General features: G+C 32.8%; 1 protein-coding gene and 1 long non-coding RNA gene across 2 annotated transcripts in view; both read right to left on the bottom strand.

The window, feature by feature from the left end:
• The window catches only part of LOC106122061 (uncharacterized), a 377,450-nt gene that overhangs the window by 194,860 nt on the left and 157,578 nt on the right, over positions 1 to 25,012 (bottom strand). The window lies entirely within an intron of this gene.
• On the bottom strand, positions 5,071 to 12,805 carry LOC106122062 (uncharacterized). Its single transcript, XR_001228081.1, has 5 exons — positions 12,684 to 12,805; positions 6,786 to 6,929; positions 6,106 to 6,294; positions 5,593 to 5,668; positions 5,071 to 5,208 (listed from the first exon to the last, which is right to left on the bottom strand). It is a non-coding gene; the product is annotated as an uncharacterized LOC106122062 (long non-coding RNA).

Here is a 25,012-nt window from a genome sequence, read left to right as displayed (position 1 = left end):
GTAGGGTATAAATGATATAGCTCTTTTATTTGTTTTAGTAATTACGTACAAAAGAGACATCGCGTTCTCAATCTTAACTCGCCGAGTTCGGGCCATTGTTCATGTGTCGAGGGGCTGATAAATATATTATGTGTCCCTAAAAGCGTAAGAAATCCAGAGATTTGTAAAGTTTCCCCTTTTATGACGGGTGAAGCGCTCTTCCAATGTTTTCCGCTTCAACGATATGAAAAACTTTATACTCCTTTCATTCATCACATTCACAACCGTATTGTTTTATGTTTAAAATCTAAATTACTCTGCATTCGATTGGAAATGGAAAAATTCATTTGCAATGTTAGTCAACAGACAGTTTAACATATCTTGGTTTATGACTGCGCATCGAATAACGGGAAATAACTATTTATGCGGCTCTTAAAACATTTTAGATTTGTTTTATTTAACTTGAGCAACTGTTGTTTAACTCTTTTAATAATTTTTGGTGCTCTTTTAAAAATCAAATCGTGAATACTACTTGATATTTTTTTGTCTAAACAAAATTTATACGGGTTATCTTCACCTTAATAACACAAAGAAACATTCGTAAATGTGGTTAAAGTGTAAACAAATTATCACAGTTAAATAAAACATAACACACAAATTATGCACTTAGCTAGTCGTTAGCTAATTGTATAATTTGGTACTCTAAAAGAGTTAGATCAAAATTTAGATACGTATCACCCTAGTAGGGTAAACGCACCAGTCGTCGACAATTCATTCTAATGACTCACGACGCCCCCTGGTGTTGGCCGTGGAAAAACTGCCTGCCATCGTTCGGAAAACGGTAATTTTTCACGTCGCAGCCGCGATAACATGGCGCGGTCAGGTGTTAGAATGATTTGTGACCGCTCGCCCGCGCCCGCCTCTGATGTCCGACAAACGTCATGCTGGGTGACTGCGCCTGATATGCCGCGACACAATATATTTTTCTATTCGTCTAATATCTCATATTATATTATATAATATTTAAGTCACATAATTTTTGACATTGCAGTTATTGCTTTACTTTATAGAATTTTGAACTCTAAATTCTAAAGTCGACACAGATAGTTGAGTTTAAAAAAAAAACATAGCAATATATATTTCCCCTTCGCACTTGTCATTAAATTAATATTATTTATGTTAATATTCCAATTGCAATACACCCTCGTAAACTCGAAGGAAACGTTTCGACTATACTGAGTCGTAAAACGATTGTTGAACAAGCGAAATAACAAAGCAAAGTGCACTACGTAATAAACTATCAAATAAAATCTAGCTCCGCATACAAAGCTAGTGAGCACCACTTTTAATTGGGGGTTGGGAATTGTGATTAATGCCATCAGATAAGTGAAATGCTGGCACGAAGCGAGAAAAAAGTATACCAACATTGAAAACCCACACATTAACCTAATTCGTTTTAATTGTGCAAAGCTAATCATTCGTAAAGTCTAAGTAAGGCAATAAATGTTTTTGTTTATTTTAGTAGGCGATGATTTATAGTGTAATGTAGGCGGCCTCGGCTCACGGCATTGCGTGAAAATGAACGCATATTTAATATGCCATATCATGTGTCAACACCTTATGTGGGCCAGTATGTTTGTAGGCAAATAATTGATATCACGGTAAGGAATAAAAATATTATTACGAAATTGTTAAAAATTAAAAGAGAGACGTTTGCGTTATTATTACTATGTTCAGAAGCGACTTGAAGGTGAAACTGACATTAAACAAGCCCACGACGACGCAAATCCGCGAAGGTCCACTGACTACTTGGCTGGCGGCGATCCTAAAGGATTTGAAAGAAATTGACCTTGACGAACAAGACTACAAAAATCGTGCTGTCTGGAGAAAGGGCTAGGAAGGCCGACACCAAATAATTGGGAAAAGGAATAGATGGATGATGGGAATGTATGTTGTCTATTACTTTGCCAATGCCAATACTCGAAACTTTACATTTACATATTTTCTTGATTAATAACAACAATTTAAAAAGAGCTGTATATTCAGAATTAAAAAAATTATTTCTTTTAGCTAAATATTTTACAGTGTTTTTTAACATTTGAGTTTTTATAAGCTTGTGAGTAAAATCTCACAAGGTGAATCCTATCATAAATTAACCCCACTTTGTTTTCACTCCAGTATTATTAATAACGAACATTTTAAAATAATTAGACAATAAAATAAATATATGGATCAACTGTTAGAAACTTAAAATGCACTTTCTTCTAATGTATTATAATAGTATACATTTGTATAACTGAGGACATAAATGACTTCTATGTGCAATTTATTAAAGGATAAATATTTATATACATATATTTATTTACACAATTTTACATATAGCTCACTCACTCATATTGCAATACTACGGCTACAAGTTACTATTAAGTACGAAAATGTATACTTCTTGCTAATACTATAAATGCAAGTGTTTAGATGGATGGATGGATGTTTATTAGAAGATATCTACAGAACGGCTGAACAAATCTCGATGAAATTTGATTGTAGATCAAAGCCTGAAAGAACACATAGGATAATTAAGTTTATTTTTAACTCCCCGCGGATAGAGTCGCGTGTGACATCTTCTTCTTCTTCTTCTTGAGGTGCCTCTCCGACTAGCGAAGGGTGGCGATCAGTTCTCCATATTTTCTATAATATATGTGTGACAAATAGTTAGTCAATAATAATGAAAGGCTGCTTTAAAGTTTCTACTTATATAATTTAGCTATTTAAACGGATAGCATCGCACTATTTCTTTTACACTAAATCAACCCCCATACATTTGTATTTAATGTAAATACTGTAGTATCTCAAAGGTGCAAATCATAAATATAAAAACATGCACTTTACCGTTCCAACACATTTTTCTAGCAAAATAAAGCAACATTTCATAAGTATAAATACGCACACCTAGTACTAACGATTTATAAAAACCGTCACATAAATAACAACTATGACTCTTGCATTTCACCGGAACCATTATTCGCGGAATATTAGAATTAAACAATATTTTGCAAGAATACCGAAAATAATTCAAACAGAAGCACGTAGAGCCTAACAGAGCTTGTAGTCACGAACATTACAAATAAGGCTCCTGTATAAGTAACCACAAAAACTTTTTTTTTTGGTATCGGGGGGGAAATCTTCGTAAGATACCCTGCCTTTTGGGGAAAAGACAGGGTTATGTGAGATTCTTACTATTCTTATTATTTATATTCTTATTTACCACAAAAACCTACAAATTAAAAAAAAATGGAGAAATAAAAGAAAAAATCTATTCAATTCAACAATTCTCACTACATATTGTTCCAGTAATTTGTACCCTGTGGTAATAATGTAGCTAAAAGAATCCAGGAATTTTAAAATAAATCACAATGAAACAATTTTAAATTTAAGAAAGAAAAAAAACTGAAAGTAATTAAAACCCTTTTTTCGTAGCTGATTAATTATGAACGAATATTTTAAAAACTTTAAAGTGTTCGCTTTGGAACCCCTTTCATTTTTAATTTATTAAACGAAAAATATTTCTACTTCTTTCATCCCAATCCAAATGCTATTTTTTTATTTATCCTTAACCTACTTAAACATTATTCAATCATCCTATATTTGTTATTATAAATTATAAAAAAAACGTCGTAGAAAATTTAATTCGTGTATATAGTGGAAAGCGGATTTTTTTTTATGTTGCAAATGGTAGCGCGTATGTCCAGCTTTACTAGTGCGGCATATCGTCGCATAGGTCACAAAAAGCGACTGCAAGCCGCGATATGCTAAGTGACCGAGGCGACGTTGATAACCGCAACTTGCACGGCCCTTCCCCGTCTACAATGTGTTGACATTATAGCATAATGCAGTAATACTTTATAAATTCTTTGTTAGTACAAATGTAGTCATTATATTAACATAATTAATAGTGTAGAAAATATATCTGTATAAATTAATATGACGTAGAGTTGCGAAAACCGTAGCCCCATACTATTATTTTCGTGTCACAAGAAATTAATTCTAACAATTTTCCGCAACGAAGCCGTTTAAATCAGAACACGAGTAAATCAACGAGGACCGCAAATAGCGCACCAATAATTAATTAACTCTTAATAACCGATAGCTTCGATTGTATTGCGAAAACACGACGGTATTTCAACTCGAGGAAGAAACTTGGAGCAATTCAAACAATCCATTAAACTCAAATTGTATTAGGTAAAGGCAGAATAATTGAAATATTTTTGTTTTGTAGATGAACTGGTAAATACTAGTCCTAATATCGTTACACGTCTTAGGGTAGAGTTTTTCTTCCAAATTAATATTTTTTCCGTTCATTGATTTATCACTTACTCAAGTGTTTAAAATCTGTAGCAAACTTACGAAAATATTAATCTAGTTCTTATGTTAAGGTAACCAGTTAGTTTTTTTTAAGATAAATGCTTTATTCTTTTTTCCTCTTAAAGTTCTTATCTGTAATTTGAAATGCACTCACTACTAGCGGTTACTCGCGACTTCGTCAACACAGAAAAAAAGTAGCTTTTAATATGAACGTATACATCAGCCACCTTCCCGTCAAAATAAACCCAGCGCTTTCGGAGATTATTCGGAACAAAAGCGGATTTGCGGACAGGCAAATTTTTTAAAAAATAGATTGTACGTTATCAGCAACTCTAATACATCATGTGTATAAAATATTATTTTATTAATATAATATGTTTAGATTTATTACTAATACTATAAATGCGAATGTTGGAATGAATGGATGTTTGATTGAAGGTATCTCGAAAACGGCTCTATGGATCTTGTTGATATCGGGCATAGACGTAAAACATAGTCGGTAAAAATACATTGGCTACTAATTATGAATACCGGACGGGGTCGTGGGCGACTGCTAGTTTAGAATAAAACGACAACTGAATGTATAAACATTTCAAAATAAATTAATTTTATACAACAATACAAATTCATACAGTTAGTGTTTAATGTATTTCTCATTGTTTACTCGCAAACGGTAACATAATTAAACGTTACAACTCCTGTCGCTAGAGTTTGCACAATAATGCAACCATCGCTGTTTTATTTGTGTTACCGAGTAGGGCTGCCTCTATACGAAATACTGCATTACTTCCTTACTCGAGCAAAACTCCAACTTACGTAATAAATACTTAGATTCTGTTAAAAGTTTTATGATACCGAACATATTTTCTAAAATTAAACAAGATAATATGAATGAATCTGACATAATCGTCATTAACCTGCCCTTAAATCTACGGAGTATCGGCACAGTATGTAGTATCTGCCGTCATATCTGAATTATTTACTTATTTACGCATATCCTCTGTCACACAATCCATCCATACTTTTTCTGGGTTTCCTCTACTTTGGAAACAATCCACATTCAATCTCATTCGTGTTTTGTTTATGTGTGTCATACATGACATGACAAGCATGAAAAAATATAATTTTCATTCAAGAAATGAGTAAATGTAGGGAACTATTATTTAAATAGAAGAGATTATCCCTTTTATATCGCTTTTCAGAAAAGCGACGGCTATTAAGATATGTGAAAGTAAATAAAAATAGATTTACAGCCTCGAAACATGGCGATTCCGTCCTTTAATATGGCAGCGTTGGAGTTTATTATTATTAGCCCCGGGCACGGCAACTATAAAGCGAATAGATAAGTTAGCACCAGGATGGTATTAAGCCAACCTCAAGAAGTACTACAATAAAATTAAATACCATAAAAAAACGCAACATAACGTAAACTCCATAAGATTAAAATTACAAAATTAAAAAATCTGCTCTAAAAATCTCACTACAGCATAGTTAATTTCATCCTTCGACTTAATCTATCTAGAAATAATCTATTTTTTCATTGCTTTAATCTGGTTTATGAATATTCTACCGATTTACAGCCAAATAATCTGTGGTGATAATCCGATTAAGTGAACTATTATTATCACTATTTTTATCAGATGAATTAAATAGAACAAAAACAGTTGGTGAGAGTTCTCTTTAGAATAATATGAAGATAATAATCAGTTAATCCATTAAGGAATCACAAAAGTGTTTTAATTTAATATAATTAAATAAACTCACGATCGTTTAGATATCATTTGTAACGTTTGCATTGGCGTGAAGCCCGTATTGAACCAACATGGCGTCACTGAAGTAGGAAAGTCTGAACAAACACACATAGCGTGCGGTGGCAGATAAGGCGCGTCATAAGAGTGGCCGCTTGCCGCTCGGTCACCTCGCTCATTACTTTATTGTTCACCCGACCATATACTAAAGGAATAAAAAAACTTTATCAATAGTAAATTGCGTACGATCCTATTATTCGAACAATTTTTAGGTTGTCGTTTTAGGCTTCTGGCAAACTTTCAATTTTTTTCATGTTTGTCAAATTACTTGACAGTTAAGCAGTGGCACTCTTTGTTACTTTTGTCCTTGAAAAGGTCTGGATGATCTTGAATGATTTTGATCAAACAAATTTGACAATAAATTTGATCGCTTGTCGGAATCTTTACATCCAATTTAATTAATTACAACTAGAATTTTTCATAAAATTAAATCTGTAAAGAAAGTAATTAAAAAAGAAAAATCATTTTTTGTATATTTGATAAGTCTATAACAAAACTATTGAACAAGTGCTATACTTAAAACATTAAAGATTATGAAACAGAGAGCAAAGGAATATATGGCACTTATATTTTTGCATTTCGCATGTCCAATTACGATAAAAGGCGTGAATAATTCATAAAGGGTGGCTTAATTACTCATGATAATCACTTCGGTCCTGTAGCATTGCGTGGGGTATTAACGTCGCACGATTTTGATAACGCAAAAAAATTCGGCTATTAAATGTAACGTCATATATTTTCATTTAATTCCTCATGTTTTACGACCAGTGTCGGGACGACCTGGAAAAGGATACAAAATTTAACTAGTAGTTTATTTTTAATTTTAAAGCTTCATTGTCAGCTACCATCAACAGCCTACAAGTTAAGGTTAAGGGTGATTAGGCTATAGTCAACCACGCTGGCCCAGTGCGGTTTGTTCGACTTCACACATCTCTTTGAATTTCTTCGCATATATGTGCAGGTTGCATTACGATGTTTTCCTTCACCGTAAGAACGTCGGATAAATGTACATATGTAAATTGGAAATCGAAAAACATATTGGTACATGGCGGGATTCGAACTCAGGACCTGCAGATTGCGAGTCAAGTGCTTGACTTCTGATTAAAGCTTATTGATCAAATAAATTTGGCAACTCATATACTGCAAACTAAAAAAAACATTTCCTAAAAATTACATTGATTTAAGAAATACGACGCCTAATATAATAATTTCTTAAGTTGTCACTTTCAAAAGTATATCAAAGGGTTTACAAATTAACTTTTGGTGGTTAATAATTTTGATGTAATAATAAAACTAATGAAATGAAAACACTTGAATTGGCTCTGTTACAAATTGGGCGGGCGACTTACAAAGGCTATTGTCTTTTAGTTTGTTCAACGATCGACAAAATATTTGCGTAATTAACAACGAGTTAATCAATCAACTTACTCGCTCGAGAAAATGGAGTAAGGGATCTTTTGTTAATATTGTGATATAATTATGTGCACAATCATAAAGCAAGTATGGATATGTGTACTTGACAGCATTTAAAAAGACTAATCGTGGGTTTCCGAGATCAAATTCACCGTTTAAAAATTAATCTCTCAAATAAAACAAAAAAAAATTATAATAATTATAAATCTATGTTGGAAATGAAAAAAAGTGCTATAATGTTTTCGTACAATAAGAAATAAATTTCAAAAAGCAGTAATAAATATATTTTCCGCGAATATTAATTAAGGTGTAGCTGCAAAACAAAAGTAAAATTAACAGCCAATAACATTTTTATTCTGTCATAATACGTATTATGATGGAATTTCAATCGACCCAATTTTCCATGGCGTCGGGCGAAATGGAAAAATAACAGCGAAACTAATTGGAGCACTCCTGGTAAAACCCCTTTCATTTGGTTTTCAAGTAATCGGGCCTAATTTAAATGGTTTGCTCCGACGGCAATTTTCACTGCATTCATTGGAGAAAAAAAATAAGCGAAATGAACGAGAATGTTTATAATTTTTGAGCAAATCCAATTGTTTTAAAATACTTAATAAATTATTTTAATTTTAAACTTAAGTTCAATTTAATAATAAACGTTTGTATTAAATGTTTTCAACACGGTAGAAAGTAAATCCATATTTATCGTTAACGAATAAATTCATGAAAAATAATGAAACATTAAAACACGTATACGAAGACAATAAAACTTTAAAGATTAAGTTCACTAAATTTTGGGACTCAAATTTAAATTACGTATTGCATCCTTACGCCTCAAATACAGAATACTGTCCCACCCCATTAGGGTAACTCGGTTTTGGTTTACTTTATTTTGTTCATTATAACTCTGTTATCAAAAGTCGACGTTTGACTGGTATTGCGTGCGGACGGCTCACGAGACCGAATTTATAAGATTTAGTTGGGAAATAAATTAGCTGCGACGCAAAAGTTTTCAGTAAATAAGAGGGGTCCGATGCAATGAATGAGGAAATTGTGTTGTAATTTTTGATGTGGTATATTGTAAATCGAACACGGAATTGAAATTGACTTACATTTAATTTTAATAAGCAATTTAATTCATGATACGTATTATATTTTACGTTATTGTTTTATATATTTTTGGGTATCCGTGGTCCCTTCATGTACACTACACGTTGAAAGCGATAATATTTAATGCCTTCTTAAAATTTTCGCCTGGATTACTTCTCGTTTGAAATAAAAGGATGAATAAAATTGCTTTCAATGCCATATCCAAGAGTAATTTTTAGGCTCGATGTTGTCCGTTGTCCCAGGGCCAAGTCAAGTTTCCACGTCTTAATCGCCGCCAGCGAGCTGATTACAAGCCGAGCATTTTCTTTGGCCGTCACTAAATGAGTTGCTTTTTGTCGTACTCAAAGTTTTATATAAAAATAACCTTGTAAAATTAGGTTGGTTATTTATTAACAATTTTAAAGGATAATCTCATAATATGGTATTTATATTACTATTAAAAATAACCTACTGACATTTAAGGCAAATATTAAATTTTAAAAATAGTTATCGTCTATAATACACTATTTACTTAGCCATTTTAACAAAACAAAAAAACTGACACTTGTATAAAATATAAAAAAACACTACATACATAAACAGAAATTAACAAAACATCAGGCTAATTAAAAAAAGAAAACCCGAAGAATAACATTGAAATTAAAATTTCATCCTGTTATTAACAACGCGAGTGCAATTCTGAAACGTGTTGGAAAAATTCAAAGCAATCTGCATTCTAGCGGTAGTTTGTGTTAAGTGCATGTTTGAGTATTCATTCTTAATCCGGATTCCCCACATCCTCTTTGCTATCTTTTTGGCAGCGGAGCCTAATCTGCAGCCGAGTTTACGGCTCGCCTTCTTTAAATTGTATGCATTTAGCTACTCATTACTCCTGCTATATTTGCATTAGAAAACAACAGAGATAGCGTCCTCTTTGCTGTTGCGGCTTTCTTTGTTGGACAATTGGAATTTGAATAAATGTAAATTCGGTTAGATTACACCGCTCGTGTAATGTTAACTGCGGTCGCGTAGATTTCGTTGATATTTATTGTGCCATAATACATTCTGGAATGTAAATCTTAGATAAATAAATTAAAAAAAAATTAACAACATGTGAATTATTATAATAATCGATATTTAAATTATAAATATAAGGGACCAAGTACCTACTCGTTAAAAAATGAACATATCATTAATACTTACAATATGTAAAGCAATTTTTTTCTTTTTTCTAAACTTAAAGGGCTTTCTTCTAAAATATAATTAATACATTTCAAAGTGGTTTAATAGTAAAATTGAAATCTAGAATTGATTAAATCTTTGTTCAGTACAGTGATTGTGTTACAATATCACATTCAAATAGGTTACATTTGCATGTTCTAAAATTAAAGCATAGGTATTCTGAGGGGTCATTCAAATTTAAATTTTCGCTCTCTCCAACAAATCCCTGGGGCGAGGGCTGCTTCGAAGGGGAGAGAAGGCTAATAAAGTAAATTAAAGATTAATAATATATTGTCCAAATATAGGTTTCCCGATACAAGTATGTAAATCAAGCCGAACCCCCGTGAAACACGATATATCTGCTTCCATTGAATTAGGAACGACGTGTCACTGAAAGATTGCCGTAATGAAATATTAAAAAAGAGCTCTTTAGTTTTAATATCAGTTGAAAACTTTTAATCTTTCTTTGTAGTGCGATTTTTAAAGTAATTAAAGGATTAGATATTAAGCATTCAGCTCTGCTTTTTACAAGTTTAAACGAGCAAGCTATATTATCTGCTAATAATTTTAATTAAAACATTTAACGGCGTAAAATCCAACACTAATTTAATTTTAGTGTATAATAAATCTGTATTTCGAAAAATTCTCACAGAAACATTTACACGTGAAATATTTGGGGTAAGTTAAAAAAATAAGATGAACGGCATACTTCACTGCTGATTTTTACTTTTAGGACATTTCCAAAATTATTATTGACTGTTCAGAAATTAAAATTGTAACTCTAATACGTTAGCAATAAGGTTTTATATTTGAAAAAAAATATTTTAAGAAACGAATATCAGTTCGCTTGATGCGTTTGGCCACCAGCGGACATAGCACCTGTGAAATTCGTCTATCTCAGGGAAAGATTCAAAAGCCGCGCCGTCCGACACTTTTTAAGGGGACCTTAAAAAAATAAAGTCCACGGCGTTATTTTAATTGACGTCAGGGTGCCATTAAAAAGAACCTTTTCCGAATAAATTATTCGAAAGCTGCTACTGGAATGGGAAATATTTGGCCTTGGTTCCGTGACGGTATGTCTATAACTCAAAGCCGTTTTTTAAAGAGGCGTTCAATGCAATCCAAAATAAATTATTTCGAATATAATACCTCAACACTGACATAATGATAATAAATTATTATATTAACATTAGGTTGTAAAGTAAAACATTTTGGTATATGGAAGGGATCTGACCTGGAAGTTATAGATTTCAGCCCGGTCCGGTCAAGCGCTTAAAACCAAAGCTCCATATGACAACTGGAATTATGGTTTTCTACCATAAGTTGTTTTCTTTCTGGAAAGTATGATATACATTTATGGTGATTAAATGGTATTTTATATGGAAGTAGCTCCAATAATCCAGTTGATATCAGCTTCAAGTCCCGAAACATTATATAAAGACAAATAAAAGAAATTGGTAATTTAAAAGCAAACATGAGACGGTAAAAGGCAACTAAAAGGGACCACTATCGTTCAACTCTTAAGGACATATCACTCGTAAACCGATACAATAAGGCGACTTTATCGGGCAGAATTAATAACTGGGCGTATTCCTACAAAGTTATAGCGTAACAAATAAAAGTAGATTGTCATTTTTATTATTATTCGTATATGTCTCTCAGTCAGACGCACGGACGACTGAGCGTAATCTCGGGACGGTATTAAGAAAGTTATACGAATCTTAAGCGTAGAGGAAACTAACTTGCCTCCGAATATTACTTTCACAAAAACTTTAAGGGCAATGATAAGTTTTACGTGTTTACTTTCTTCCTTTATTTAGTGAAAGAATTCATTTGTACTTATAATATCTCAGTTAATATCACACGAAATAAGTCCCCAATCACATCGAGAACGACAAAGTCCTAATTTTATTCGTAGAATTATGTACACTTTAGTAATCTTACTAATATTATAAATACGAATGTTTAGATGGATGATATTTGTTAAAAGGTATCTCCAGAACCGTTGCATGGATTTCGCTGAAATTTGTCACATGTAGAACGTAATCTGGAAGATCGCATATTTATTGAGTTTTTTTTTTAATGCCAGCTAGTGGGTTATATTTCTTGCAACTTAAACCGAAACTTATTTAGGATCTATGAATAGTTTAGGTAATGTAGCGTCACGAATATCATTCATTACGTAATAGCCCATAAGTCCAATACAACTACTTAACATTATAGACGACAACTTAAAATAAGCGAAGAAAAAGCAATTAAAATGATTCACTTACTTCTTCAAAAGAGCTATTGGTATTACTAAGAATAGCTGACAGCCAATTAATGTTTTAAATTTTTATATAAATTTTACTTATTTCTTTTCAATAAAAATACAAATTAAGATGAAAAATACGAGGAATATTTTTTTATCTGAAATGTAATAACTAGACTGTAACAATAAATTTTCAAACAGTTCAATGTTAAACCTATTAGAAACTTTTTAATACATTCTCGTAAAATATAGATCGTCAAACGTCAATGATAAAATATTCCGTCTAGACTGGATCAGAGTGAAAGTGAAAACTTTTTAAAGTACCCGAGAGACCGAATTTAGGGGGCGTTACGAGTTTGGAAATGTCTAGTGAGAGAAAAAAATCTCGAAACAAATTGTTGGCAAACGAGGAAGTGTCCGAAATACAAAATATGTTGATTGAATAAAGAAAACTATTTAAAGTTTCACAAATAAGGATTTTATTTGAATTTCCATAATACAGATAATATAATTTTTAGAAATTTTACTGGAAACCTACTTGATAGTAAAAGAGCGCTTACCTGTTTCTCAATTTTTTGTGAGTTAATAAATCTTAGAAAAATAATTTAAACAGACCAAAAGTATGTAAAAACCGGATGCTTTTACTAGAACCTATTTTGTTAACAATTTCCACATTATATTGTTGCTAGATTAAACACAAAATGCATTTAATATTGTAGTGAAAATATTTATAAATTATAATGAAATTAAGCTGAAAGCGGTGATTTTCAACGCCAGCTTCACGCTATAGTAGCATTCGTTATACTTGTTACAGCGTTAATATGCGTGAAGGTGCAAACTTGACAGCGGCGACAAGCAAATATTTAAAAAGAAAATGAACCAGCTTTGATATGAGGAGCTGTAATTTTAATTGAAATATTCCTCTTTTCTCCTAAAGTCAATTTTATTTTATTTAAATATATAATTTAAACATGTTTGAGAAATAATAGATTTATATTTTGACCGTTCATTTGGATTTCGTCGATATTAAAAATTCCTGTAAATGAAATGTAGCCGTAATATTCATATAAATAAAGAGAACAAAATGGCGGTTGATTACGTCGACTGTTGATTGTATCGCTTTTTATAGATTCGATGTTCATTTGGCAATATATGAAGATAAATTGCCAGGTAAAATACAGCTATTGGAATGGAAAGAAGTAAAAATCACCGTCAGATCGTTGCTGCGGGCTCGTGACTGAAATGCCCAATGAGTAATTTTGAGATACTTCGAATGGGTGCGCGGTGAGAGAGCAAATGTCAGCGTCTAATAGCATTGCAGACATGTTAGGACGCCACCGCGCCGCAACGGCGACGTATCGAACTTACTCGTATTTTCTTGTCGCAGACTACTTTTTTAGTCGTGTTATCTTCAAAAGAACGTAGTTAATTACAAGTTAGTAGCATTTATAGTAAGTTGTGGCGTTTAAACTACGTTAAATTATTATTATAATACAATGAGGAAATTCATTGTCACGGACGGGACGAAAAACTTCGTTTACATTCATCTTTACCGTCAAGTAACAAAATACTGTGAAAGATAAATTGTTACTTAAAACTCCATATGCAGCAATTTTTTTAGAAATATTTCCATTTAATTAGTTGTATTAAACGAAACTGTACAAAAACGATTAGTCTCACGTCATAGACGACGCGGCGTTCGGAAACGAATGCGTTTTTGAATATGATGAATGCACGCCCCGGCCATCTGTTTAGAGACGCTAAGCAAATAGCGGAACAGATTGTCACGAAACTAACAAATTTCAATATAAAAAAATAGTCCCAGCCCACGGCCGAAATGATTTATAATGTTATTTCGGATACTTTCGGAATGTTTATTTAGAAGTCGGGCAGACGCTTGTCGGTGTCAGGTTTCGTCGCTACCGGCGTAGAGCGCAAAATAAATACACTAACAAAGGTAATCTCAGTGTTTTGCGAGAACTTGATTGGAGATGTTATACTCTTTAATTTTAATTTTGGGTTCTTCTAAGAGTAGATAGAGAATAGACATTCAACACGCAACGCGTCACCATGTCAAACATGGCGCTATTTGGACTTGAATATTTATTCCAAACTTTCGTCACTGTGTTATTTAAGTTGTCAAAATTTTTATTCTCGATCTAAGAAATATTTCATTAATATAATGCCGTGGTAAAAACCTCACATCGTACATCATTTGTGACAGAATCCGTCTACGTCGTTACTTTGACAGCAACACTTACCGCACGTGGCTGACTGTGTCGCGCGACAAATCGACCGACCAGTAGCACGAGTGTCGGGTTTCTTAGCTGCCATTTTCTCGACGAAGTAGTTCTAAATTGAAATACTAGCTTTATCGAGAATACCTTAGATGTGGACACGTGTAAGGGAACTAATCGAGTTCCGCCTCGTGCGTTTGTTTATTTGTTCTCGAGTGTTGTTTCAATGGCCCGTATGGATTATATTGCCTAGTAATCCAAGTTTTGATCCGACCTATATCACTATGAACACTACTCTTCCAGGATCTTGAGAATCGATCTCGATGACAGTACTATTACGTGTTTTTATTTACTATTACAAATTTATTTCTACAGATTTTAGTGAAATTAAAAACATTTCTATAAAATTATTCCAATAAATATAAAGTTTACTTTTATCTACAACCACTATTTTTATTAACTACCAATTTACAGGCAAAGTATATTCAACAGTGATAACTACAATGGAAATGAATTTGAATTGTAGTAGTAGATAAATTGAATTTCAAATAAAATATTGTAAAATGCAAAACGAAGCAATATTTGTTATTTAAATAATATTATATCGATACTTTATTGTGCGGGACACAGCGTGATGCGGCCACTGAATGATACAAGCGACACTAATGTTGTCATAAATATACACTTATAAAGAGCTATGTAAATATAGAAAGAAAAATATTTACTCTAGTCTTATATTATGACTTGTACAATATGTATGAGATATAAACCGAAACAAAACAGTTTCATCAAAAAATACTATACCACACTTAACCAAGAAGGGCTAGTAGATTCGCATTAACTGATGTTTTGAGCTGTTTCATAGTTACTTGATATGTTATTTTATTATCACAACTAAAAGTTATTCAAGCTCTAATACGTATAAGTATTCAGACGTATACGTATGAATATAAGATTACATATAAATTCATACAACAAGTCAGCTGAGATCTTTTAAATAAATGTTCATGTTATGCATATCTCGTATAGTTAGTGAGGAAATTTCCTTACAATAAACTTTAACGTATTGCTCAATAAACAGAATCGTTGTAGCTAGAATTATCAATTTATCACTCGGAAGACATCGATGCTAAATACTGCTAGGGCTTGCGTATTTGCATAATCATTAAGTATCGAACGCAACAGTTCCCGGCGTCGGAAATCTTCGTAATAATGACGCCCTTCCTCCAGTTGTAATAAGGGATAAATCGCCTTGAAAATTGACACCCGTGGCGATATTTCGCATTAATTCGAAGGCGAACGTTTCAGCAAATTGCCTCTCTATATGCAGAATGCGACGAGGCCGATTTTCATTAACTGCTAAAACTTCGTCCTCTGGTGGAGGATGAGTGGTCGCTCCTATGACTACTACAAAATTACGCTTAGCTTATTTAATTACTACTAAACTGCATTCCTTCTCACCAACGCATAATTACACATTCAAAAATATACAATATCTTTTTTTCCGCTTTGGGGTAGCGTACAATAAAAAGACTCGACAATCTAAGTAATATTTTTACATAATTAAAAGGCGTTTTGTAATTTATTAACACTGTCAGAACGTGATGTGATCTTTTTGGTTTAATTATAGCCTATCAAATAGCTAGAATTGTCATATATTGTTTTATTTATTATAAATCTGATAACAACGTAGTCGAAGTTAAACATTGCAACAGAGACCCAAAACAATTGACACAACATCTCTCGTCACTTTAAAGCTGTGAACACTTAATGTTTTAATTAAGAAAATGTGCTCTGGGTGGGCAGCGGTCGTCGAGAGCATTTGACCGTCGCTTAAAGTTGTAAACTGCGTTTAAGCAAATTATCCATGCAAAATTCCTTGCCCTTTAGAGCCGTGAAGTGTGCAAAACGTGAGTAAACTAGAACCAGGGGCGTCTAAAGTCATGTTTGATATTAAATTTTGTCATAACACCGTCTGCCGGTCTTTGTTCTAGTACATTGATTTTTATTATTGATTTTTTATGATGCCGTCATTTCTGTATCGTTGTACATAAAGTTATTTAATATAATAATATAAGCTTACTTTTATAAACTGGGTTTAGTGAAGTTTCTCTATTAGAAAGATCGCAAATTTATGAACTTACAAGGTATTTGTGGCGTATGCTTAAATACAATCTCATTGGCAACTCTTCAAGTAAGTTTTATTGCCAATAGCTTTGTGTTAAAACGTAATAAGCAAAATATAGACTTAAAATATTACTGTTAAATTAACTACCACATTTCCTTAGTTGTTTTATCTTATAAAATTCAGTAATAATTGTTTTTAAATCATACGTTGTATAAACCACAAATAATATTGTGTTACTAAAATAACACAGGCAATTAAAAAAGTGCTTATAAAAGAAGAGTGCTCCCGCTGCGCGACCCTTACAAATTATGGACCCGACCGCGTTTGCTCCGTGCGCGTGAATATTGTAAAGTGCTTATGTCACACCTTTCGATACTGATTTCGTCTCATAACATAATAGACCACCCTGTCATGAATGGGCACGAGTGTATAGAAATAACTAAAGGGGTGACATAATGACCTAATATAAGCTTCTGTTATTATTTTGTGGTACATAAAGTTTTATTATAATATCTTATAGAAAACCAGCGAACAAAGACTACCGCAAGTTAAGCGGATTATTTGAAACACATATTTTTTCTTGAATTTAGCCAGTCCTTTAGGTTTATAAAAGCCTCTACATACAGTTGGTGATTTTGTTTTGTGCAATTAACAAATAAAAAAAAACGTCCATCAATTTTAATACGCGCATTACAAATTCAGCTATAAGACACCACAATAAGTAAAATTAGATAGTCATTAATACAAATCCATCGGGGATCAAACCCATGACCGATATTTATACCATAAACTGGTATATATTTACACAATAGGGCATTAAATTACAATGAATGCGTCCCCGCAATGAGAGGTACTAATATAAATGGCTGTTTAAAAATTCAAATGTGTACCATAACAGATGTCCAGCCCTCCTCAACTCTCAACGATATGTCACGAGGACAGAACATTGGCAAAAAACACGCGAAGGGCGGGCGACCACCAACAGTACTCCTAAATCAGTGGAATCCCTCCTTAATCCCTTGCCTCGTATATTATGATTGTCGGACTTAAGTTTTACATACGACTAATACCGAACATGTGGCGAGGATGTGCCAAGTAATGGCTGATCAAAAAACTAGAGCTTAACTTTTGTAACGTATCTCCTGCGGGATGGTAACGTTATCTTGGGCGATTATTCGTTAAGCGAATTCGAGTCTTTAAAGGTTACTGTGAAACACTTTAGAGTGGTCTATTGATGACAAATCAGCTCTGTGCCTAAAACTGCAACTATTTAAAAATATACAAATAATATCTACAGGATGTTCTCAACAACGTAAACAATGGTGGGCAATTTATAAGTAAACACGGACATTTTTGATGATTAAAGATATACAAACAAAATCATGTTCATGCCAGGGTCGTGTTACGCTGGTTTAAACGTATCCGCGTTTTCTCTCTCACTGGTTTTAATAACAATTCCCAAGTTAATAACCGGGCAAACAGTGCCGCCCTCTGTACACAATACAGCGGCCATGGAACCGTGCAAAATTAACCAGAGACGCGCGTAACTGTTTCATACAATACCGATGTCTATTGCTTTAGGACAAAAGCCTTTCAGAGCCTAGGATCTGTAAGCTAAATATATTGCATAGTTTAGGTTCTTATTAAATTATATCAGCAAAACAATTATTTAAATCCGACTCTATTTTGTACTATCAATATCCATTAATTCTTGCAAATTGAAAAAATCAAGTATTAATAAATCTGTTTAGTTATGGATGGAACTTCGGGAACAAACGACATGAAATAAAAATACTCTATGGATTTTTTACGTAAGCATTAATCAAAAAGTACATTTACGAGTATTATAAACAGTTAATAAGATTAAATGAAAGAAATCAATGCACATTGCTATGCTGTAAGCGTAAATCAATCTTGTAAACAGATAATTGAATTTCGGCAAATTGTAATGTACTTTTAAAGTTGCACCAAACCTCGGAATTCTACGTTCGGTACTTCGTTACTTTTAAATTAAGTTAGACTTATCCAAACTCTACCTAATTCACTATGCCGCGGCCGTACTTTCGAATATCTGGCTATGACTAAAAAAAACAAATTACGCATATTGCGTATTGTTTGAACGAACCCTTTCGAAGTTTGCTTTTTTAAATTTATGCACCCCTTTCGACGGAGCGCTGGCATCAATAATAAGTGTAGGTTACATGCCCCATTTGGAACTTTCCTGTTGATTTTAAACATAAAAGATATAATCTACCGCACTGGTGTAAAATAACTGTATTTTTCTTTTGTGTTATGATTCTTTACCCACCCTTCCGTACCGGCGGGCGCTCATTCAGTTTTGCTCTCTTGCTCGGATGAAACTTAGTGCGTGGTTATTATAAAAACACATTCACATCAGATTCATACAAAGGATAAAGGAGCAAAGCTGGTTTTTGTAAAATATAATTAGGATATTTTAACATTATGACGAATTATAAAAACAAAATTATTTGAAAAGGCTGGGTTGAGGAAAAATTGATATTGTATAAAAGATTGGTTTTTTAAAAATAACCAATCTTTTATACGTTACTTTAATGACCACTCTACCTACAAATAAAACTTTAGGCGGGGGTTTTGCTAAAGTGGTCTTTTTTTCGATTCAATCTGTTCACCACTTTAGTGTCGAAGACTTATAAACACTTAAATTAATTTTCGTTTCTATTTGAAAATGATAATACACATTGTAGTACATTCAACATCACAACAAATTTCAAATTAAATCTACATTTAGGTACTACGAACAAACACTAACAGCCCATAACAAAACAAATTACATTCGGTCTTGCTTCCACAAAGATGAATTCACAAACATAATTACGGCTGCCGTACTTAGCGTTAAATCCTCGACGATTGCTTAAGCGCATTCGCCGCTTGCTGAATGCACCGCGTACCCAAACACAATAAATGTGTTAGGTGATTATTACGTGTGAAACACTCGCATAGAATTATGAGCGTCTTAAAACGGCTCGAGCTATGCTCGTACTCTAAGTATTGGCACTCGATGCAAGGCAAAATAAGTATGGAATACGCTATTTTTATTTATTTTGCATATGGTGAATAATCTACGCCTTTAATTAATGCCACTTCTCAGTTAATCAAGTTGTAAAATATAACCAAAAACCTGAAACATTTTATGCCCTAGGCCATGATTCGTTCATTGACACAAGTTTGTTTATATTTAAAAAAAAAATGATTAGTGCGTTTTAAGTTATATGATAAGAATGGTATATCAATTTCTTAAGATTAGATACGTAAATCGTATACGGTTGTAACGTGGTAATCAAAGCCTATGTTTACATCTTACCACTGTTGCAAAATATTTTAATTATGAAATCCCTTTCCATTCTTATCGAGCACCAAATAGAACACTTAAGTGCTGTATTAGTAATTATTACACAAATACGCGTGTACAGTGTTCAGAAGCTTCCTCCTCTCTTAACTGAGAACCGCTTCATTTCAATTTAGCTGTGTATAAATGTTTATCGCTGTAACACGCCAGACATTGTCTTTTTACGTCAAGTATCCAATTGCTCTTGGCAAACGCAACTATTGTAGCCGGCTATGCTTCACGCAATGTTGAGTTAGATCTATGTCTTTGTCTGCGCTTTAACTGACATGTTTCTTTTAATTTTTATTTTAATTACTTCGATACTATATTAAGCTCTTTGGCAATTGAAATAAAAACTTTGTTATCTCTCTCTTGCTTACTCTTTTATATAGCAGAATAATATCTTATTTATATAATAATTGTTTTAATAAATGGAAAGATGGATTATACCCTATTTTCCCAGCACTGCAGACGTGCCGTCACCAGACATTAAACAATACAAAAAATTGTTCATAAGTATTCAAGAGCAACAGATGTTAGAAAATTATCACCAAACATGTTAAATCATATTGAAAGCGGAAGCACTTGATATGTGTGAGGAGCACTTCAAATGTTGCAATAAATAATCACTTAACTGTCTGTCGACTTAACGCGAAATTATTTCTTGTCCTTAGCCACTTGAGGCGCCACGTGTTAGATTAGCATTGACATGTGCTCATACTCAATGCTTTCAGACACGTGGCAAATGATACAAGGTTAGTATAATTCTTGCCTTTTATCTATAACTAGCTGTCGCCCGCGACTCCGTCCGCGCGGGATTAAAAATAGATGTTGGCCGATTCTCAGACCTACTCAATATGCTCACAAAATTTCATGAGAATCGGTCAAGCCGTTTCGGAGGAGTATGACAACGAAAATTGTGACACGAGAATTTTATATGTAAGATTAGATTACCACTTTCACTAATTTTATGAATTCTGACAGTTTTTATACTAATAATAATTGGTATTATAGTAATGAATCCTTTTTTTACGTCTTGTCTTGTTCTTTCCTCTACAGAAAAAATATATCTTTATATTTCCTTACATTAGTGAATAATCTGTCTCTTATTAAATTTAACCGAAATAATATTTTGATTTATCATATTTTCTTTAAAGAAAAAATAATATGGGCTACTACTGGCAGATGACGGGGAAGATTTGTCGTACTGGCCGCACTTCGTAGACAGATTGGCTAGCTAAGTGACAGATGCATTCTACATATGTGCACAATCACCAACATCCAGACACGAGGTCGCACCATATCCTGCCCCTTTTTGTGCAACATCCAAATCCAATACAAAACCAAAACTAATTATGACTAAGATTTTTTTTTAATATTACTTATACTGCATAAAAGCAGAAATAGTTTGACAATAACATTTTTAACTCTGTTGTAGTTAGTAAGATCTAATATTCTGTACGAGACAAACACAGACTCGTAGAAATGCGGAATTATTTATACGGGGGTCAGTACCCGGAAGAGGCGAGGTGTTAATCCGAACACGTACGACTCGAAATGTTTTAATTTTTAGCTGCGCGTTTAGTAAAAATAATAGCTATTTTTATTTTATATGTTTTTAAATTGTATAACATGAAACGAGATTTTACAGTAGAGAGAGCATAATCAAATTATGCACGAACGTAACAACAAAGCCATGTACGTGGACCTCAAGTAACCCTTATTACAAAGTTACATTAATTGCCTTGATATAACGGCTGCGTTGTACGACACTGTTGGTGTATCCGTTGTTTAAGTTGTCTGTTTTGCCGCCTCGGGCCGAGCACTATATCGCTTATTAGCAACTGTTATAATGAACATCAAATTCATAATATTAAATACATCACAATACATATTTTAGACAATCAAGTTAACTCAACAGTAAATAACAAAGATATGCTTAAATATATAAAATAAGCAAAAACACGTTTGGAAATTCCTTATAAAACTTCGAAACTTTTTTATCAATATAATGTGTTCATTCAACTGTATCAATGTAAACTCCCAATAAATCTATTGTAAAATATCAAAACAATGTTATTAAACCGTGCGGATAACATATCGCTTCGGGATATAAACCGTCACCACAAAGAGTTGAGCTTAAAGGAAACAGAAATGAAAAAGTTTTGTTACATTTATTAAAGCAAGTTAAGGGCGAAATTGTCGTACATCGTGGGCCCGATTTAGGCGCATACCTCACGTTAATACAGGCCTCGGGCACGTACAGACGCCGGTCTGCAAATAAGCTTCAAGTATTCCATTATATTGAATCCTTGCCTCTGGCGGTAGTGCGTCCGGTTCTAATAAATAAGACAATATTCGAACAACGTCAGCATTGACGGACGCCCCTGTTTGTCTAGCCGGCATTTAAAGTTTACCAGCGAATCGATAAATTGATAAAGAAATTGTCTAAAGCAATTGACGGTGAGTTACATACATACTTTCATGTTCTCACACATAATAACAAAGAGTATCGAAGCAATAGAATTTTTTTTAACGTTTTGAAACTTTACGACAAAACATTCACTAAGTTCCTAAAAGAATTCATGAACGTAGATATCGTATAAAGTAATTACAAATATTGTTATATCGTAATAAAATTAATTGATTATTTTACCCTTGTTTTTTGGTCAATAAAGGAATTTTTAATTTTCACATTTTAAAATTTCAAACCCTTAATTCGATGAAATTTTTTGTAGCAAAAAACTGTTTTTTTAGTATAGTCATACTTACTTACTCCGCTGGCGCATCGACCCAAAGTGGGTCTTGGCCTCCGACACAAGAGATCAAAGTAAAGTAAAGTCATACTTACGTAATTTTCTCTAAACTAAACTAAGTTACTAACTAAGTTCAGTAGTGTTTTTTTTTAATTAGTTGTTCGTCACAGTGGACACCATCGAATTTAGGGTTAATATTATTAGCTATTACTCAAAGGTTGTAGCGATATTTAAATTTTGGATACGGGAAAATACCAGAGAGTAAAGGATGCATTCCCTTATTTTGAAACATAATAAAAGAAAGCTTTAGGATTTTGGCCGCAAACAAGTTTTCCGAACCATCTTGGAGACACGGAATGTGAGAGTTTGGGCAGAGAAACGTAAATTGAACTCAATAACGTATCAAAGGACTTCCTCAAAATCTATAGGATCGGTAAGCTTCTATTTCGACTTATACCGTTGTAGCCTACAAGGATTTTGTTCTTTGACAATAATATTGTGGATTTTCTTCGACGTCTGTCCATCAGTATTCAATTCCGTAAAAAGACAGCAAAACGAAAATGAACCAGGTCTCAACAAAAATACGAAAAGTTAATTATTTACGGATACGTGCAACCTGGGCATAAAGAAAATCAAATATGAGTGTCAAGTCAACAAATGACGAAGACACAACTAAAAACCTTCATAGACTTTATTGTTACATTTATTCTTACACTTTTTTTGTCAATATCAAATATAACAAAAGCAATTTGTTATATTCCGGTCAATTATTTAATAAATTCGATATTCGAATGTCATAAAATAGCGCTGGGCAATAATGAACAGGCGGTGCTTGCTGTGAAATATGCCTGTGTTAATATCCAGCGCGGACATATTGGACATTTAGCTGTTTCGCTCGACGTTCTGTCCGCTAAATAAAGTTCAGGGGGAAGGGTTAAAGGAACATAATCCCCAGTATTTTATAATCGTTTTAATAAAAATAATTTAATAAATGCCATTTTTTTAATTTATAATACATGTTCGTATTTTAAAAAACGAACACCGAAAGAACGTGGAATACGAATCAACAAATATAAATTTAAAAAAAAAATACTTGATACGATTAAAAAACCAAAAATCCTGTGTAAGCATTAAATATAAGTGTAATTAAATTTTCTATAAGAACCTATTTTCATAAAAAGCATTTTCTATTTTATGTAAGAAGCTTGTAAGTTTAACAAATCTACAATGTTTTGCGACTTTGCTCCAGTCGTCGCCCTACTTTAGTAAATCCACACAAAATCCTGAGCAAAGCCTTCTCTTTATTACAACAGCATTGCATTTGATCTAGCAATTACTTATGTAACATTGTGCTGAAATATTGCAACAAGCTAATAGGAATTTTAAATATAAATAAAGGAAAAAAACTACTACTGATTTTTGTCATTGATTGCTTTAATATGAATTGTTACGTTTGCTCAACAAACATTCTTAAAACACTTGTCTTATTCATTAAGGTGCGTCATAAAATATTCAACAAAAACAAAGAAAACCGCGACAGACGAGTAATGTAGCAATTATGTGTCGGGAAATACAAGACGGAACTTAACTGACTTGTCTCAGAAACTCACTAAGGCTACCAGCCACCTTACCTGAACATTTGCGAGCTTAATTAATATTGTACGAACAAGGAGCGGTTCTTGTTACTTGAAATCAACCGTAACATTACTTCATTAAATATTCACAACATAATAATAAAAACTATTGAAAAGTCTTCAATTAATTGGTTCAAAGTTTTCAAGGTCACGTTTCATACTGTGTCAAATATTTCACGTTAACTCAAACGGCTGATCCTTTAACATATGTACATTAAATTTTAAAAGACAAAGTTCTTTCACATGCCTGAAGCTCTATAAGTATTAAATTTAATTACGAGTAATAAAGAAACACGCATTGTTAGAATAAGTTGTAAACACAAAAGCGAGATCGATGTTCTTTACTCTTTGTTACTTTTGAAACTTCCTCAATGTTGTAGAATTCACATACTTAATTTGTTTAAGAGATCTGCAAATTATATTGTGTAAATTTCTCATACCGTATTTCATAAAGTTTACACGTTTGTTTAATAAAATTTAATGAAACTCGAGGCTTAATAAAGTGCGTAATTATGTATTAATTTAACTCAAATTTAACAATAAAGTGTTACGAATCGTGTTGTAATTTCAATTTGCTCATTTTGTGGCTTCAAATTAGCGAAATGTAATATTTTTATTTCATTTCTTCATATCCGGATGAAGAAGTACATCTCCGCACGAATTGAAGAAAACAATGACAAGATGTTTACCATTTAAACCTTTTGGTGGTACGAAGTTGGTGTCTAACGATATTCTATTTAAAAAGATGATGGAAATAAGTAATCAAA

Source organism: Papilio xuthus, unplaced genomic scaffold (genome assembly GCF_000836235.2).
Source record: "Papilio xuthus unplaced genomic scaffold, Pxut_1.1 DF826933.1, whole genome shotgun sequence".
Lineage (NCBI taxonomy): Eukaryota > Metazoa > Arthropoda > Insecta > Lepidoptera > Papilionidae > Papilio > Papilio xuthus.
Note: the sequence above shows the minus strand (reverse complement) of the source record. Positions and strands in the feature narration are given on the sequence as shown.